Source organism: Arachis ipaensis, chromosome B5 (genome assembly GCF_059453495.1).
Source record: "Arachis ipaensis isolate K30076 ecotype BB chromosome B5, ASM5945349v1, whole genome shotgun sequence".
Classification (NCBI taxonomy): domain Eukaryota; kingdom Viridiplantae; phylum Streptophyta; class Magnoliopsida; order Fabales; family Fabaceae; genus Arachis; species Arachis ipaensis.
Window position 1 is genome coordinate 64,765,606 of NC_142440.1, and position 20,936 is coordinate 64,786,541.

Here is a 20,936-nt window from a genome sequence, read left to right on the forward strand (position 1 = left end):
GAGTACTTTGAACTGGACATGGATGAGAATATGGAGAACCATCATGAAGAAGAGGCTCACAACCATGGCAGAGAAGGTCCAGCGCATCAGGATGGACAAGAGAGAAGAGTTTTAGGTTCTTACATCAACCCAAACCCAGGAAACTGTGGAAGTAGCATCCAAAAGCCAACCATACATGCCAACAACATTGAACTATAGCCACAGCTCATCACCCTTGTTCAGAATAACTGTTCATTCGGAGGAAGTGTTCAAGAAGATCCCAATCAACATCTAACCACCTTCCTGAGGATATGTGACACTGTGAAGTCTAATGGTGTTCATCCTGACACCTACAGACTACTTCTATTCCCCTTCTCACTCAAGGACAAGGCATCTAAATGGCTGGAATCCTTCCTGAAGGAGAGCTTAACAACCTGGGAAGATATGGTAAATAAATTCTTGGCGAGATTCTATCCTCCTCAAAGAATCAACAGGTTGAGAGCTGAGGTTCAAACTTTCAGACAGCAAGATGGTGAGACTCTATATGAAGCATGGGAGAGGTTTAAAGACTTGACAAGAAGGTGCCCGCCAGATATGTTCAATGAATGGGTGCAGTTGTACATTTTCTATGAAGGTCTTTCTTATGAATCAAAGAAGGCAGTAGACCACTCATCCGGGGGATCTCTGAACAAGAAGAAGACTATTGAAGAAGCCATAGATGTTATTGAGACTGTAGCTGAGAATGACTACTTCTATGCTTCTGAAAGAGGCAACACTAGAGGAGTGATGGAGCTAAACAATGTGGATGCACTGCTAGCTCAAAACAAGATGATTACCAAGCAATTGGCTGACCTCACCAAGAAGATGGAGAGGAATCAAGTAGCTGCAATCACCTCTTCAGCAGCAACTCAAGAAGGAGTGAATGAAGAAGCAGAGGGTAGTTAGGAGCAAGCCAACTACATTGGAAATTCACCTAGGCAGAACCATGACCCATACTCCAAAACCTATAATCCTGGCTGGAGGAACCACCCAAACTTTGGGTGGGGAAATCAACAAGACCAAGGCCAAGATCAGAGACGCCACAACCCCAACAACAATGCAGCTCACCAACATCCCACACAGAGATCATATCAGCACTCACCTAACAACACATCTCAACATCCATACCAAAGCCAAAATAGCCTTTCTCATCCCTCCAATCTCAACTCTCCATCATCGGAAGAAAGACTATCAAGGATTGAGACTCTACTTGAAGGCATATGTAAGGAAATCCAAGATAACAAGGTGTTCAAGGAGGAGGTGCGAGCCAATATCAAGAACCAGGGAGATACCATCAAGAGGCTGGAGTTTTAAGTGGGATACCTCTCTGAGAAGATTCCCAAACCTTCTAATAGCTTCCTAAGTGACACAGAGAAGAACCCGAGAGGTAAAGCAAAGAAGGTCAGATGGGAAGATTGCAAGATGGTCACTATAAGTGATAAGGGTACTGAGGAAGAGCTGAACAAACATTTAAAACAACCTGGAGATACCTCAGTAGAGACACAAGAAGAGGATCACCAAGAAACCACACTTACACAGAAGGAGCTGCTGAAACTCTACGCACCTTTTCCCCAAAGACTCAAAGGTGGTGTAGAAAAAAGAATATACTCAAAGTTCCTTGATATGTTTGCATCTCTCCATGTAAACATACCATTCATCAAGGCTCTCCAACAAATGTCCTCATACATTAAGTATATGAAAGAGCTTCTGACCAAGAAAAGCTCACTCAAAGGAGGACAGACAATAGTGATGAATAAGGAGTGCAGTGCTCTCATTCAACCAGAGTTGCCTACAAAAAGGAGGGACCCAGGGAGTTTTCACATCCCCTGTGCCATAGGAGAAACAATGTTTGACAAAGGACTCTGTGATCTGGGAGCAAGCATCAACTTAATTCCTTTATCTCTCATGAAGAAGCTACAGATCAATGAGCTAATACCTACAGACGTAGTCATCAGGCTGGCTGACAAAACTCAAAAACAAGTAGTGGGAGTGGTTGAAAACGTGTTGGTAAAGGTTGGGAACTACTTCCTTCCTACAGAGTTTGTCATATTGGAAATGGAAGAAAGTCATATCCACCCAATCATATTAGGAAGACCGTTCCTAGCTACAGCCAGAGCGCTCATAAATGCGGAGCCAGGAGAGCTAATACTGAGGATACATGATGAACAACTCGCATTCAATGTTTTCAAACCCTCACAAGAGGCAGATCAGGAAAACAAGGAACCAAGGAAAGAGCACGACAAAGCACTGGTGGAAGAAACAAGCATTGAAGCACAGGGAATTCCTTTGGTTAATGAACAAGACAGTCAGCAGTTACCACAGCTAAAGGAAACTCAAGTGGAGCCAAAACCACTAGAATCATATGAGACCAACAACAAAGTCTCCCTAGGAAAAGAGACCACAAAGAGCAGGGCAACAACAAAAGGAACAAAGAAGAAGGCACCAAGGAGATGGAGGAACAAGAAGATCCCTACAGAGGATTTCTCTCCAGGGGATAAAATGATCTCAGCCTACTTCCTAGACATCCCACCTCATCTCCCCACCATCCCATCTCAGTTACCTAAGGTTTTCACCATCAACAAAGTTCTCTCCCTAGAACATGTGGAGATTCTTGATGAAGCCAATGGATATAGGTTTACTGCAAGAGGGGAAGATCTGAGGCATTACCAACCACCCTGACAAAGGCAGAACGTCAAGCTAGTGACGCTAAAGAAGCGCTTCATGGGAGGCAACCCATGTTTTACATGCTTTTAAAGTAGTTAATAAAGCAAGGTTCATGAATTTCAAATCAACTTTGACATGCACTTGAATGAATCCTTTTATGCAACATATAGTGAAGAACAAGTTTGGTGTTCAAGGCACACTAAGAGAACATAAATGTAACTCATATCATGTCACTCTTAGAGCCTTGAACAAGTCATTTACACCACATAGTCCCAAACTAAGTTTGGTGTCACCAATGTTGCATACATGGATATTTAGTTGGTTAGTTGGTTTGCACTCATGAATAGCACTTAGAAATTAGAAACAAAAAAAATTTTAAAAAGTAGTTACCCCACTTTTTAAATTTTGCTGCCACTTTCTACAATTTTATTAATCACATTTCTTTTATTTTGTAGGAGAATTGATGGGACAATTGAAGGAAGGTTCGGCCACCACGAAAAGAGAGGACTATACACGTGTCTTCAAGGGGATTGCGTTGGGAATTGTTGCCATGCAACATTGGAAGAAGAACACGCTTGGAAACTGAACCAACCCCATCATAAAGTTGATGATCCTTGTGCTCATCCCATGCTAAACCCCATCTGTTCATTATACACCCACTCCATCAATCCACACCTTCCATTCACTCACCACTTTCCTATATATGTGGTTCTTATTCCATACTCCCTTTCACATTCCAATTTCCATCCTTTACACCTCCCACTTTTGGCACCCAACTCCTCTTACCCCATCAAAAACACCCTCACTCACTCCCTTCACTACACTCCATCTTAACCGGCCAAAGCTAATTATCCACACCCTTTACACCTTCACATATCAACAATCACTTATGGCATCATCAAGCTCTAAGAGAAGAAAAGGGAAGGAGCCTATGGAGCAACGCCCTTTCGATGAGAAGAAATTCAAAACCTTTCACCATGTATTGCAATATGGATGGATAGTTGATAAGGAGATCATATATGAGCTAGGCTTTCAAGTCAGAAAAACTGAGTGCCCCGAAATCATAGAGAAGGTGGAGAAGAGAAGATGGGAGCTCCTTACTGATCCAGTCATAAAAGTAAATGCAACTCTTGTAAGAGAGTTTTATGCAAATGCAGTCAGGTATGATAAGGCAGATGACTCCTATATAAGCTTCGTGAGAGGGGTAACCGTGGACTTCAGCCCCATGGGCATCATGAGGGCATTAAAGCTGCGAGCCATACCATTTGCAGAAGAAAGCTATCACTCCAGAATAGATGGCAGCCCCAATCATGACCAGATTGTACAAGATATATGCGTGCAAGGAGCTGATTAGGTACGAGATCCTCAGGGGAAACCCAAGTTCATCAAGAGAGGGGACCTCACCCCTGAGGCAAAAGGGTGGTTTAAAATTGTAAGGAGATCCATCCTTCCTGTCGGGAATAACTCAGAGGTGAATCTTAAGAGAGCAACAATGGTGCAATGTATACTTAAAGGGGGAGAGATCAAGGTCCATGAACTTATAGCTCAAGGTATTAGGAAGATGGCTGAAAAGAGTGATTCGGGAGGAAGGTTAGGCTACCCCAGCACTATTTTTCGTCTGTGTGACAGGGCTGGGATGGTGTTCGAAGATGAGGACCCCGAGTGGATAAAAGTGGGCATCCCAATTACTGTTCGACGGATGCATGCGGTTGCATCTCCCCTACCTCAACGAAAGCCAAGAAAGAGGCCAGCCCATCAAGTAGTAGAAGGACAAAACTTAGAGGAGCAAGCCCCTTTAGACATGCACCAGCTACAGAAAGCCGTTGATGGCTTATCTAGACAATACTTGGAAAATCAAGGGGCACAAAAAGAATTGCAACTACATTTGGTAAGCCGTCAAGAAGAATTACTCTCTGGATGGATGAATCAACATGGGGAATGGCAAAAGCAATTGATGGAGCAGCAACTGGAACAAGGGAAACATTGGGATGAATCCTTCCACAGGATAGAGCAAAGGCAAGATCAACAACAAGAAGCCATCCAAAAGCTAATCAACATCCAAGCACATCAAGGTGCACACATACATGAAATGCATCTGAAATAACTGGAACAGGCAGAACTCTTTGACGAATACAGAGCGTTTGCAAAAGGAGTTTACATGAACGAGACTGGACATCATGTAAACACTCAAGCCAGGCTCGGGTACTTAGTTGGACAACTGCCTGTACTGCACTCGGGAATCACAAGATATGAAGAAGTAAAGGATGAATTAGCGCGAGAAGAAAGAGAGAGGGTAGAAAAGAGTCATGAATCAGTAAGGAAGGCACTTGAGGAGTGGAAGAAAGCCAGGCTAGTACGGATATGAGGAAACACAAGTGGACACAAAGAGGACAAACAAGAGGGAGAGCATGAGCAACCCCATGAGTAAAAGGTGGTGGAGTTCCCTCATTATCCCATATTTTTCAAGTTTTAAATAAGGAAAATCATGTATGAAATAGAACATGCTTCCATGGTAGTTTAGGATTTTCAATTCTGTCTTTAGTATTTTCCTTGCTTTTGTCATATGTGTGCTGGTTCAAGTTACCTATTTTCATCTGCATCTTGCTTAGTGTATGTTTGTCCTTTTAAACCAAATAAAAAGAGATGGTATAAAATACTAGAGTGATGTTCAAGTTGTGGATTAGGTCCTTAAATTTGTGGTGTAGTAATCACTTAGTTAAGTTGGTTTACCAACAAGGTAGGAAGGCAACTATCTGTCCTGAATCATATGCTTGAAACACACCCCATGAGACTAGCTAAATAACAAGATCCTAATAAGAAAAAGGAAAAGAACAATAAGAGTTGAAAAAGAAAGAAAAGTAATAAGAAATAAGGCTAGGCACCAAGGGCTTGAATCTTGAGGGATATGTCTGTGGTGCTCTTGTACCAAGGATCTGCTTGGATGAATAAGTTCTTAGGAGTGCTTCATCACTTGGTAACTTGGGTTAACTAACCCGGGATTATCAACTGAAAATCCACTATCAAGAGCAACCTTGCTACAGAACATTTAGTAACCCAAAGAGGTGCTGGACACCAAGGCCTCAAAGAAAGAAAATAACAAACCATGTGCCTGTGGTGTGTATGTTTGGGGGAGAGAGACTTGAGGGAGTAAGTCCTTAGGGGTGTTTCAACACCTAGCACCTTGAACCAACTGGTTCGGGAGTGTTAGCTGAAAGCTTATCTTAAAGAGTCGCCCCCTCACAGAACACTTAGCCTAAGGATGCAATAAACCGTAGAAAGACAAAGGGATCAATAAATAAAAGTCTCCAAGGGTGAAATCAAGTGAGTATTCCAGGGCATGGTAAAGGTCTGAAAGCCAATAAAGGAATGAACCTAATTTGCTATGCATGAAACCCCATAAAACCAAGGACATGACTTCCACAATAATGATTCATTTCTCTTGTCATTTCATTCATCATTCTCTTGTTCCAGTACTTGCTTAGGGAAAAGCAAGCTTTAAGTTTGGTGTTGTGATGCCAGGGCTTTTTGGCCAGTTTCACTAACCTTTTCTTTATGGTTTTAGGGTAGTTTCATGCACTTTCTTAGGAAATAAGCAAGTTTTGGGTAAATAATCATTTACATCTTGATTCAAGCAAACATTGTGAATTTTATATGATTTCATGAGAATTATGCATGAATTGAATAATAAATTGAATGATGCATGATCTCATGGGTTAGAACCTAGCTTTGATGCACTTTATTTGCTTGATTTTAGGACAAAGGAAGCAAGGAAGATGCCACATTAATAGCCACGTTAGTCCAACTAACGTGACCATTAACGTGGAAAGGAGGCTAGCTTACAACGTTAACAAGAAAAGCGAACACCAATAACGCTTTCGTGAGCCATCATAGCCCACGTTAGTGTCCACGTTAACTACGTTAACGTGGAATCTAACGTGGAAGAGAAGTAAAGCTCCAACGTTAGTGGTAAAAGTGAATGCCACTAACGTTGGGGAGAGGGGCACACTTAGCCACGTTAAGAGTCATGTTAACTACATTAACGTGAACTCTAACGTGGGAGAAGCAATGAAGAGCCAATGTTAGTGACACTCACCTTTGTCACTAACGTTGGACTAAGCCTCTATTAGCCACGTTAGTTGCCACGTTAATTGTATTAACGTGGAAGCTAACGTGGAGGAAAGGAATGATGAGCCAACGTTAGTGACACTCATCTTTGTCACTAACGTTGGAGATGGCTATCACTACCACGTTAGAAGTCATGTTAACCTAAGTAACATGAACTCTAACGTGGGAAGAAGGGTGTTTGGAGTGTTAGCGACAAAGGTAAGTGTCACTAACGCTCTCGAAGTTGAGGCATACCCACGTTAAGAGTCACGTTAGCTACACTAACGTGGACTTTAACGTAGGGAAGAAGGGGCCAAGGGCAACGTTATTGGCAAAGGTAAACGCCAATAACACTCGCGATGGATCAAGAGGCAACGTTAGTAGTCACGTTAGTGCCACTAACGTTGAAGTTAACGTAACTCATCTTGGGCTAGGAACGTTAGTGAAAAAGGTGATTGTCACTAACGTTCTCGAACCCACATTTTCACTTAATGTTAACGCCGCTAACGTCCTAGCCAAAGTCCGTGCCTACTTCACACTTTCTCTGCAAGTAAAGCTGAGCCCATTGAAGATTCCAAACTGCTTCAACTCAAGACCCAAAGGCCCATATCCAAGACTTGAAGAGCAAACTGGAAGATCAGAAGAGTAGTATATATAGGGGTAGTTTTGAACTAGAGAAGAGCTTTTGGGGATTGAGAGGACTACTCTCTATATAATACTTTCTCTACAACTTCTAGTTTTACTTCAGAATGTACTCTCCATCTTTGCTTTCCATTCCCAGAGCCATGAACAACTAAACCCCTTTCATTCGGTTAGGGAGCTCTGTTGTAATTTTATGGATCAATAATAGTTTTCATTATTCTTCTTCTTTCTTTTCTCTTGATTTTACTTGAAAGCTTTCAATCTTCATCCAATTGGATAGTTGTCTTGGAAAAGAAACTATTCATACTTGGATCTCTTCTGAACCTTGGAAGAGGAATGAAAAGATCATGCTAGAAATGTTTTCTCATGTTGGACCAAATTGGGGGTTTAGGCGGATATGGTGACATATAATTCTCCCAATACTTTGATTTGGAAATACATGTGGTATAATCAGTGACCGCACCTCATCTCTTCTCATGAGCAATTAGACCAAGGAATTGGCTATTGATCAAGATTTGAGAGATTGAGTTACCAAGGAATTGGAATTCAATCACTTAAGATTGCCAAGGAGATCAATGAATGCATTGATTGAGGAAGAGATGAAAATAAACTTGATCCGGAGAATGCAACATCTCCTAAGCCCAATGAATTCCCCATTTCTGATCTTACCCATTCTTTTTAGTTTCTGCCATTTACTTTCATGCTGAACTCCCTTTCCCCATTTAAGATTCTGCAATTTACTTTCCGTCATTTATATTCAGCTCTTTATTTCCAGCATTTACATTTTCTGCCATTTACTTTCCCGCCATTTAATTTCCTGCAATTCTCATATCAAATTCTGCTTAGCTCAACTAGAACATTCCTCCAATTAAAGTTGCTTGACCAATCAATCCCTGTGGGATTCGACCTCACTCTATTGTGAGTTTTTACTTGACGACAATTCGGTATACTTGCCGAGGGAAATCTGTTGGGAGACAAGTTTCCGTGCATCAGTTTAACGCCAGCTGGAAGCAACAGCTGGGCATTAAACGCCCAGACCAAGCTCCAAGTGGGCATTAAACGCCCAAAACATGCAGCAGTTCGGCGTTTAACGCCAGGATTGTGGGGAGTAGGCAATTTCGTTTTCAATCCAAATTTTTTCCATTTTTTATGTTTCAATTCATGATTTCTTGCACAAACATGTTACAAATCATAATTTTTCAAATTCTTTTTCAAAAGATATCAAATGTATCTTAATTCATAAACTCTTTTTTTTATCCTCTTCAAATCATTTTTAAATCCTTTTCAAAATAATTCTATCTCTTTTCCTTCTAAAATCTTTTCAACTCATCAATATCTTTTTCAAATCTTCACAACGTCTTTTTCAAAATTCAGATTTATTTTTTTTAAATATCTTTCATATCTTTTCAATTTTAAATTACATCTTTTCCTATCATACTTATCTTTTCCAAATCACTTTTTCTATCATATCTTTTTCAAACAATTTTCGAAACCCACCCCCCTTCCCTTTAAATGTTGGTTCGGCCCCTCCCCCCAACCTCCACAATTCGGACTTGGCTCTCCTCATATCCCTCTCCTTTCTTTTCTTTTGCTTGAGGACAAACAAACCTCTAAGTTTGGTGTGTTTATCCATGATCACTAAGCCAATACCCACTAAGATCATGGCTCCTAAGGAAAAACAAACCAACTCAAGAGGCAAGAAAGAGAATATTCCAAAACCACTTTGGAATCAAGGGAAGTTCTTAACGAAAGAACATTCAGACCATTACTACAAAATAATGGGTCTAAGGTCAGTGATCCCAGAAGTTAAATTTGACCTGAAAGAAGACGAATATCCGGCGATCCAAGAGCAAATTCGAAACAGGAGCTGGGAAGTCCTAGCTAATCCTGAAATAAAGGTGGGAAAAAACATGGTTCAGGAATTCTACGTAAATCTGTGGCAGACGGATAGGCAGAGAATAGCGGGAACTGCATTCTATGACTATAGAACTCTGGTCAGAAGGAAGATTTTTCACACCCACCCTGACAAAATAAGGGAGATCTTCAAACTGCCTCAACTGCAAGATGACCCAGACTCCTTTAAAAGGAGAATGATGAGATCAAACCTGAACTTGGACAAGATCCTAGAGGACATATGTCTCCTTGGAGCTAAATGGACAACCAATACAAAGGGTGCCCCGAACCAACTCAAAAGAGGAGATCTCAAACCAGTCGCCAGAGGCTGGCTGGGCTTCATTGGGCGCTCTATATTGCCCACTAGCAACCGCTTTGAGGTCACCATCAGAAGAGCAGTGATGATTCATTGCATTATGCTGGAAAAAGAAGTGGAAGTTCATCAGCTGATTGCTTGTGAGCTTTACAAGATTGCAAACAAGAACTCCAAAGATGCCAGATTGGCTTATCCAAGCTTGGTCTCTCTGTTATGTAAAGATGCTGGTATAAAAATAGGAGTAGATGAGTACATCCCAGTTGAGCTACCAATCACCAAAAAGTCTATGGAAGGACAACAAGTGCAGGACGAACCCATCAAGAGGAGAGCACAGGAGTTCCTCCCGAAAATCCCTCAAATTGAATATTGGGAGCGCCTAGAAGCATCTGTCACCAAGTTGCAAGAAGCTGTGGATCAATTGAAGGAAGAACAGCAAAATCATAACAGTATGCTCTGCAAACTGCTTAGAGAACAAGAAGAGCAAGGGCGTGAACTGAAGGAACTGAAGCGCCAGAAGCTATCTCTTGAAGGGCCAAGCACTCCACAGACTAAAGAGGCATCCACCTCCCAAATTCAAGGTTGTTGAGTTCTAATCTTAGCCTTAACTCTGTGATAATTGTTCTTATTAGAAATTTACCTTAGAAGTTATATATGAGTACTAGTAATTAGTATCTCTATTTTGATTTTATCTCCAATTAAGCTATAATTTATTTTTCTCATCATCATCAAACATGAATAAAATAGCAAATTTTTATTATAAAGAGGCAATATTTTTTCGAGTTCTGAATAAGGAAAATTCTAATTATCTATATGTGGTGGCAATGCTTTTTGTCTTCTGAATGAATGCCTGAACAGTGCATATTTTTGATATTGAATTTTATGAATGTTAAAATTGTTGGCTCCTGAAAGAATGATGAACAAGAGAAATATTATTGATGATCTGAAAAATCATGAAATTGAATCTTGAAGCAAGAAAAAGCAGCAAAAAAAAAGAGAAAGAAGAAGAAGGAGCAGTATAAAAAGCCAGTAGCCCTTAAAACCAAAAGGCAAGGGTAAAAAGGATCCAAGGCTTTGAGCATTAATGGATAGAAGGGTCTAAAAGGAATAAAATCCTGGCCTAAGCGGCTAAACTAAGCTGTCCCTAACCATGTGCTTGTGGCGTGAAGGTGTCAAGTGAAAACTTGAGACTAAGCGGTTAAAATCGAGGTCCAAAGAAAAAAAAAAGAGTGTGCTTAAGAACCCTGGACACCTCTAATTGGGGACTTTAGCAAAGCTGAGTCACAATCTAAAAAAAAGGCGTTCACCCAGTTATGTGTCTGTGGCATTTATGTATCCGGTGGTAATACTGGAAAACAAAGTGCTTAGGGCCACGGCCAAGACTCATAAAGTAGCTGTGTTCAAGAATCAACATACTAAACTAGGAGAATCAATAATACTATCTGAATTCTGAGTTCCTATGGACGCCAATCATTATGAATTTCAAAGGATAAAGTGAGATGCCAAAACTATTCGGAAACAAAAAGCTACTAGTCCCGCTCATCTTATTAGAATCTGAGCTTCACTTAAAACTCTGAGATATTATTGCTTCTCAATTTCTTTTCATCCTATTTTATTTGTCTAGTTGCTTAGGGGCAAGCAACAGATTAAGTTTGGTGTTGTGATGAGCGGATATTTTATACGCTTTTTGGGGGTAATTTCATGTAGTTTTTAGCATGTTTTAGTTAGTTTTTTGTATAGTTTTATTAGTTTCTAGGAAAAATTTATATTTCTGGACTTTACTATGAGTTTGTGGGTTTTTCTGTGATTTCAGATATTTTCTGGCTGAAATTGAGGGAGCTGAGCAAAAATCTTATTCAGGCTGAAAAAGGACTGCAGATGCTGTTGGATTCTGACCTCCCTGCACTCGAAATAGATTTTCTGGAGCTACAGGAGTCCAAATGGCACGCTCTCAATTGCGTTGCAAATTAGACATCCAGGGCTTTCCAGAAATATATAATACTCCATACTTTGCTAAGGATAAACGATGTAAACTGGCGTTCAAACGCCAGTTCCATGTTGCATTCTGGCGTTAAACGCCAGAAACAGGTTACAAGTTGGAGTTAAACGCCAGAAATAGGTTACAACCTAGCCTTTAACTCTGGAAACAACCTAGGCACGTGTAAAACTCAAGTCTCAGCCCCAGCACACACCAAGTGGGCCCCAGAAGTGGATTTTTGCACTATCTATCTTAGTTTACTCATTTTCTGTAAACCTAGGTTACTAGTTTAGTATTTAAACAACTTTTAGAGATTTATTTTGGACCTCATGACATTTTTAGATCTGAACTTTCTACTCTTTGACGGCATGAGTCTCTAAACTCCATTGTTGGGGGTGCAGAGCTCTGATGTGTCTCGATGAATTAATGCAATTATTTCTGTTTTCTCTTCAAACACGCTTGTTTCTATCTAAGATGTTCATTCGCACTTCAATATGATAAATATGATGATCCGTGACACTCATCACCATTCTCAATCTATGAACGCGTGCCTAATAACCACTCCCATTCTACCTTCGATTGAATGAGTATCTCTTGGATTCCTTAATCAGAATCTTCGTGGTATAAGCTAGAATCCATTGGCAGCATTCTTGAGAATTCAGAAAGTCTAAACCTTGTCTGTGGTATTTCGAGTAGGATTCAGGGATTGAATGACTGTGACGAGCTTCAAACTCACAAGGGTTGGGTGTAGTGACAGACGCAAAAGGATTAATGGATCCTATTCCAGCATGAGTGAGAACTGACAGATGATTAGCCGTGTGGTGACAGCGCACCTGGACCATTTTCACTGAGAGGACGGATAGTAGCCATTGACAACGGTGATCCACCAACACACAGCTTGCCATAGGAGGAACCTTGCGTGCATGAAGAAGAAGACAGGGGGAAAGCAGAGATTCAGAAGACAAAGCATCTCCAAAACTCCAACATATTCTCCATTACTGCATAACAAGTATTTATTTCATGCTCTTTTATTTTTCGCAATTCAAACTGATAATCATAATTAATCTCCTGACTAAGATTTACAAGGTAACCATAGATTGCTTCAAGCCAACAATCTCCGTGGGATCGACCCTTACTCACGTAAGGTATTACTTGGACGACCCAGTGCACTTGCTGGTTAGTTGTGCGGAGTTGTGAAAAGTGTGAATCACAATTTCGTGCACCAGAGAGGAAGAGGACACCGAGGAAGGACATGCCGAGCATACATTGGACTTGGTGATTTCCCCACAACCCAAGGCTCTGCATCTACCAATCGAAGGTGGAGCTCCTTAGAGACAATCTCCCCGAATCGTGTCTGTGCATGGAGGACCGTGCAATGCTTAAGTGTGGGGGAGGATTCGTCATTTTGGGGCGTAAACTTTTTTTTCTAAACACTTTGCACTTTATTTTTTGTTTCTTTTTTATTATGTTTCTTGTAGATATTTAGAGTGCTTTTGATTGTTGCATTGCATTTTCTTCTAGTATATATATCTTAGCTTATACTATTGCATTTTGCATTTTTTTTAGTTGGTATATATTTTATATATGTGCATTCTTGCATATTTCACTTAGTATATATGTTATAGATAGAAGTTGTGATTAGATGATGTGAAAAGCATTTGCCTAGTTCATTTTGATCCTATTGTTCATGTTACTTTTTGCTTGTTGAAAATTAGGGAAATAAACTAGGAAATTTTGAAAAATTTGATTGAAAAAAAATTATTTTCAAACTTGCTTGAATGATTTTGTTATGGAACATAGAAGAGTAAATAACAAATACCTTGTGAGATCTTGGGCTATATTGAGTGGTTACACATTTTAACCACTAATTTTGTTCATTGTGTGATATATCTCTTCTATGATTCTAATCTTAGTTTTGCTTAATTCTTGATTTCCAATGATTGATGTTTTGAATTGCATTGAGTATGATTGAGGCCATCTTTGTTTAAAAGCTCATTTTTCCCATATAGCCTACCCTATGCATTTACCATTGTTGAACCCCTTTGAGCCTTAATTGACCCCATTGTTTGTAATATTACCACATCACAACCTTAAGCGGAAAACCATGTCTTACCTTAGATTGTATCCTTGATTAGCTTAGGTTGGAGAAGTGTGTATCATCTAAGTGTGGGGGGAAATTTTGGAAAACATTGGTAGTGAATGAAAATATTTAATTTGGGTATTCATTAAAAATTTTGGAAAATGGGTGCACTCATGTATGATCTACTAGAACCATATGCATTTTATTTTCAAAAAAAAAAACTCTTCATCATAAAAAAGGGGCGCAAAGTCACCCTGGAGAGTAAACAAATGAATAAGAAATGCATATGTGATGTGAATGATGAGCCATACATGAGTGTTTGTGAAAAAGAATTGATGGAAGGTTAGGATTGCATTTTGTTTTGATTTGATTGATATAGGTTGATGTGGATGACTTAAACTAATCAAGGATTCAACCATTTTAGTCCATTAGCCATATCTATCCCACCTTTACCCTAACCCCATTACAACCATATGAAGTCCTCATGATAATTGCATTCATGCATCACTTGTTGTTGATTGTTAGATAAAAAGCAATTCCTTGAAAGCATGATTAGAAGAGACTGGAGTGATTGAACCCCTAAACACCGAGTGATCAGAGTGTATACACACCTAGTGAGGGTTCGATTACTCAACTCTATGTTTCCATGCTTCTTATCATATATTCATGCAAGTTGCTTCATCTAGATGAGTTAAATCAATTCTTTAGATTTTGGTTGCATTGGATTAATTTCTTGCTTGGCCTTATTTGTCTATACTTGCTTGGAAATTTGTTTGTTTATTTTTACCAATGTCATATATATATATATATATAGCATATAGTATGCCTTGCATGCATTTAGATAGTTGCATTTAATAAGTTGGTTACCCCTTTGATTATTTTCCTTGTTGGTTTAGCATGAGGACATGCTATTGTTTAAGTGTAGGAAAATTGATGAGTCCATATTTTCTGATATATTTTGGCTTGATTTGAATGGATTCTAGCATATGAACTCACACTTAAGCACCAAAATAGCATACTTTTGTGTTTGATCCTTAATCTGATCCTAAATGTGAAAACATGTGTTTTAATGCATAGATTAGTGATTTTTAATTCCACTTTTATGTCATTCAATGCCATGATATGGTTTGTGAGTGATTTCAGGCCTTAGAGACAAGAATGGATAGCCAAAAGTGGAAGAAAGCATGTACAAGGGAGAAAACATGAAGAAAAATAAGGAAAAGCACACACAGCAAGGTGTGCGTGCACACAAGCAAGCGTGCATACGCACAAGACCGCATCAGGCAAGTATGCATGTGCACAAGTACCCGTGCGTACGCACAGGAGCCAAAACAGCCAAGTGTGCGGACGCACACATCTGTGCGTCCTCACAGGTCCCTACATGTGATTTTGTTAATGAAACGCATGCTGTGTGTTTTCTGAGGGCTTTTGGCCCATTTTGGAAGGCTTGGATGCTGATTGTGGAGTGCTATATAAGGGGGATTCAACACATATGAAGAATAAGCTTTCATTAGGGTAGATTAGGTAGAAAATGCATTAGGAGTAGGAGTAGGAGTAGAGTAGAAAATGCTCTCTTAGGGTTTAATTTCCATTTCCATTGTAGCATTTTATAGCAAGCTCCTCTTTGGACTTTTGCTTCTTTTATTGTAAGTACTCTTGATCTTCTCTTTAATTACATTGCTTTTTCTTTTATGTTCTTATGGTTCAAGTTACTTTGTTTATAATTGCAATTTTGAGTTTCTTGAAGTTTTGATTGATGAATTTAATGCCTTATGCTCTCTTTATGTTTGATTGCTTGCTTCTAGTTGATTTTGTGAATAGTTGGTTATAGGTTTCCAATTTCTTTTGCAATTTTCCATGTTTTACTTTTATGCACACAGGGTGTTTGTGAAAACGCCAATTCTAGAATTTGAGTAGATTTTCCCACCTTGGCTTGTGGTTTGAGTTCCTAGGATACTAGAGTCATAATGTCCGATATTTAGTGGTAATTCTTGGGTAGTTAGTTGACTTTTGTTTCCATTGATGCTAGCTTTTTCTCAACTAGTTTGGTAAGTTAGCTAGGACTTATGGATTAAGGTCAATTATGCTTGCTTGACTTACTCCTCAATGGTTGGGGTTGACTAGGCGAGATTGACTCATCATAATTACCATAGTTGTGGTTATGGCGATGATAGGATTTCTCGGACCCTCATTCCCAAGTCAAGGCTCTTTTATTGCATTTTTAGCATTTTCACTGGTTTTGATCTTATCTTCTCTTTACTTGTATTAATTACAATTTTGAGCATCTCTTAGTTCTTTTATTGCTTAGTTCCTTTAATCTTTAGTTCTTTAATTCAAAACCCCTTTTGTCCTCTTAACAACCAAAAGAGAAACATTCCAATTGCGTCCTAGGGAGAACGACCCGAGGTTGAAGTACTCTTGATCTCGGTTATTTGATTTGAATTTAAACATTTGATTTGGGAATCAATTGTTGGTCTAGACTATACTTTCAACAACGGAATTCTATTTTGTGGAAATATAGATCGACGATAAATTCCCAGCATTAGCACCACAGTTTCCTTTTGTCCCTAGTTTCTTTTCCTTGTCATGGGCTCCTTTAAAAACTTGGCATAGAGTAGCATTTGCTCTAATACCTCAGCAAAGGGTATGTTAATTTGGAGCTTTTTAAAGATTTCTAGGAACCTAGAAAACTATTTGTCCTTCCCATCCTTTCTCAGCCTTTGTGGATAGGGTACTTTTGGTATATAGGGCTTCAAGACTAGCTTTGGTGATGCTGGATTAGGTGTCTCATCTTCCTACTTGGTTTTTGAGTCATTTACAGCTTCTTCTTCTTGCAAGTTATGGTTTGAGGAAGCCTCCTCCACCACTTTCCCACTTCTTAGTGTGATGGCCTTGTATTCTCCACTTGGATTGGCCATGGTATCACTTGGGTATGTATGTGTGGGCATTGGTATTTGTTTGGATAAGCTCCCTAGTTGTGCTTCCAATTTTTGAAATTGCTGCCCCTGGGTTCCTTATGTTGGATCTAATCTCCTCTTGGATTGAGTCTATCTTCTTGTTAGCTTGCAATTGCCTCTCTGAAATAGTGGTAATACTCCCTACCAATTGTGACACTGCAGCCTCCAATCTTGCAAGGTTATTGTTATCAAATGGCTATGGGACAGAGGATGATACATCTTGAGAATGGTTGTTTTATGGTTGTTGATTGGATTGGTAGAGGGCTGATGAGCGGATAATTTATACGCTTTTTGGCATTGTTTTTAGTATGTTTTTAGTAGGATCTAGTTACTTTTAGGGATGTTTTCATTAGTTTTTATGTTAAATTCACATTTCTGGACTTTACTATGAGTTTGTGTGTTTTTCTGTGATTTCAGGTATTTTCTGGCTGAAATTGAGGGACTTAAGCAAAAATCAGATTCAGAGGTTGAAAAAGGACTGCTGATGCTGTTGGATTCTGACCTCCCTGCACTCAAAGTGGATTTTCTGGAGCTACAGAACTCGAAATGGCGCGCTTCCAATTGCGTTGGAAAGTAGACATCCAGGGCTTTCCAGCAATATATAATAGTCCATCCTTTGGCCAAGAATTGACGACGTAAACTGGCGTTCAACGTCAGCCTTCTGCCCAAATCTGGCGTCCAGCGCCAGAAAAGGATCCAAAACCAGAGTTGAACGCCCAAACTGGCACAGAAACTGGCGTTCAACTCCACAAATGGCCTCTGCACGTGCTACACTCAAGCTCAGCCCAAACACACACCAAGTGGGCCCCGGAAGTGGATTTATGCATCAATTACTTACTCATGTAAACCCTAGTGACTAGTTTATTATAAATAGGACCTCTTACTATTGTATTAGGCATCCTGGATTGTATTGATCCTGTGATCACGTTTTAGGGGGCTGGCCATCTCGGCCATGCCTGGATTTTCACTTATGTATTTTCAACGGTAGAGTTTCTACACTCCATAGATTAAGGTGTGGAGCTCTGCTGTTCCTCAAAGATTAATGCAAAGTACTACTGTTTTCTATTCAATTCTTCTTATTTCGCTTCTAAGATATCCATTCGCACCCAAGAACATGATGAAGGTGATGATTATGTGTGACGCTCATCATCCTTCTCCCTTATGAACGCGTGCCTGACAAACACTTCTGTTCTTCATGAATTAAGCTAGAATGAGTATCTCTTAGATCTCCTAACCAGAATCTTCGTGGCGTAAGCTAGAATGATGGCGGCATTCAAGAGAATCCGGAAGGTCTAAACCTTGTCTGTGGTATTCTGAGTAGGATTCAATGATTGAATGACTGTGACGAGCGTCAAACTCGCGAGTGCTGGGTGTTAGTGACAGACGCAAAAGGAGGGTGAATCCTATTCTAGCATGATCGAGAACCGACAGATGAATAGCCGTGCCGTGACAGGGTGTGTGAGCATATTATTCACTGAGAGGAGGGGATGTAGCCACTGACAACGGTGATGCCCTTGCATAAAGCCAGCCATGGAAAGGAGTAAGACGGATTGGATGAAGATAGCAGGAAAGCAAAGGTTCAGAGGAACGAAAAGCATCCCCATTCGCTTATCTGAAATTCCTACCAATGATTTACATAAGTATCTCTATCCCTATTTTATTATATAATATTCAAAAACTCCATGATTATTTTATATCCGCCTGACTGAGATTTACAAGGTGACCATAGCTTGCTTCATACCAACAATCTCCGTGGGATTCGACCCTTACTCACGTAAGGTATTACTTGGACGACCCAGTGCACTTGCTGGTTAGTTGTATCGAAGTTGTGACAATTATGAATTAAGATCAGAGCACCAAGCTCTGGAGCCATTACCAGGATTTGTTCGAGCCTGGAGATCACAATTTCGTACACCAAGGGCATTGTGTGAATTGTGGTAGGATCTATGGTTACTTGATTGATGGCTGGGGTTGTTGTATTGGTTGGAGTGATATGGCTTGTGGTCTTGGGTATGGTTTTGTTGGTTTCTCCACCCAATGTTTGGGTGGTTCTTCCAACCTGGGTTTTATGTTTTGGCATTGGGGTCATTGGTGCATGAAATTGTGATAATCAAAAATGGCGCCAAAGACTTGGAGCTCTCAAACGTGAATCACACTTTGTCATAATTCCGTACAACTAACCAGCAAGTGCATTGGGTCGTCCAAGTAATACCTTACGTGAGTAAGGGTCGATCCCACAGAGACTGTCGGCTTGAAGCAAGCTATGGTCATCTTGTAATCTCAGTCAGGCAGATTCAAATGGTTATGGAGGACTGATAATTAAAAGATAAATAAAACATAAAATAAAGATAGAGATACTTATGTAATTCTTTGGTTGGAATTTCAGATAAGCGTATGAAGATGCTTTGTTCCTCCCGAACCTCTGCTTTCCTATTGCCTTCTTCCAATCATTCATACTCCTTTCCATGGAAAGCTTTATGTTGGGCATCACCGTTGTCAATGGCTACTTCCCGTCCTCTCAGTGAAAACGTTCCAAATGCGCTGTCACCGCACGGCTAATCATCTGTCGGTTCTCGATCATGTTGGAATAGGATCCATTGATCCTTTTGCGTCTGTCACACGCCCAACACTCGCGAGTTTGAAGCTCGTCACAGTCATCCCTTCCCAGATCCTACTCGGAATACCATAGACAAGGTTTAGACTTTCCGGATCTCAGGAATGGCCGCCAATAATTCTAACCTATACCACGAAGGTTCCAATCTTAGATTAGAAACCCAAGAGATACACATTCAAGCTTGTTTGCATGTAGAACGGAAGTGGTTGTCAGTCACGCGTTCATAGGTGAGAATGGTGATGAGTGTCACATAATCATCACATTCATCATGTTCTTGGGTGCGAATGAATATCTTGGAAAAGAAATAGACTTGAGTTGAATAGGAAAACAATAGTACTTGTATTAATTCATGAAGAACTGCAGAACTCCACACCTTAATCTATGGTGTGTAGAAACTCCACCGTTGAAAATACAAAAGTGATAATGGAGGTCATTGGCTTCGGCCCCAGGGAGGGAACCAGAAGAACCAAGATGAAAATACAATAGTAAAAGGTCCTATTTATAGAGAACTAGTAGCCTAGGGTTTACACAAATAAGTAATTAATGCATAAATCTTCTTCCGGGCCAACTTGGTGTGTGCTTGGGCTGAGCATTGAAGCATTCATGTGTAGAGACTTTTCTTGGAGTTAAACGCCAGATTTTGTGCCAGTTTGGGCGTTTAACTCCAGCTTTTGTGCCAGTTCTGGAGTTAAACGCCAGAATTCTTGAGCTGACTTGGAACACCGATTTGGGCCATCAAAACTCGGGCAAAGTTTAAACTATTATATATTGCTGGAAAGCCCAGGATGTCTACTTTCCAACGCAATTGAGAGCGTGCCAATTGAGCTTCTGTAGCTCCAGAAAATCCACCTTGAGTGCAGGGAGGTCAGAATCCAACAGCATCTGCAGTCCTTTTTCAGCCTCTGAATAAGATTTTGCTCAGGTCCCTCAATTTCAGCCAGAAAATACCTGAAATCACAGAAAAACACACAAACTCATAGTAAAGTCCAGAAAAGTGAATTTTATTTAAAAACTAATAAAAATATAATAAAAACTGACTAAAATATACTAAAAACATACTAAAAGCAGTGCCAAAAAGCGTATAAATTATCCGCTCATCACAACACCAAACTTAAATTGTTGTTTGTCCCCAAGCAACTGAAAATCATATAAGATAAAAAAAAATAGAATGTACAATGAATTCCAAAAACATCTATGAAGATCAGTATTAATTAGATGAGTGTGGCTTTTAGCTTTTTGCTTCTGAACAGTTTTGGCGTCTCACTTTATCCCTTGAATTTCAGAATGATTGGCATCTATAGGAACTCAAAATCCAGATAGTGTTTGATGGGTATTTTTGTGGAAAAAAAAATTTCTCCAAAACACCCAAAACTAACCGGCAAGTGCACCGGGTCGCATCAAGTAATAATAACTCACGGGAGTGAGGTCGATCCTACAGGGATTGAAGGATTGAGCAATTTTAGCTTAGTGGTTGATTTAGTCAAGCGAATCAAGATTTGGTTGAGAGATTTGTGATTTGTAGAATTTAAATTGCAGAGAAAGTAAAGGGAGTGGGTAAATTGCATGAAAGTAAAGAGAACTGAAATTTAAAGTGCTGAATCTTAAAGAACAAGAAATTAAATGGCAGAAACTTAGAACACAAGAAATGTAAATTGCAGAATCTTAAAGTGCAA

At 39.9% G+C, this 20,936-nt stretch overlaps 1 non-coding gene across 1 annotated transcript; it reads right to left on the reverse strand.

Moving 5' to 3' along the window:
* Nucleotides 1–471: 471 nt before the first annotated feature.
* LOC148564461 (small nucleolar RNA R71) lies at nucleotides 472–578 on the reverse strand. The gene has a single exon (XR_015885404.1). It is a non-coding gene; the product is annotated as a small nucleolar RNA R71 (small nucleolar RNA).
* Between the last annotated feature and the right edge of the window lie 20,358 nt (nucleotides 579–20,936).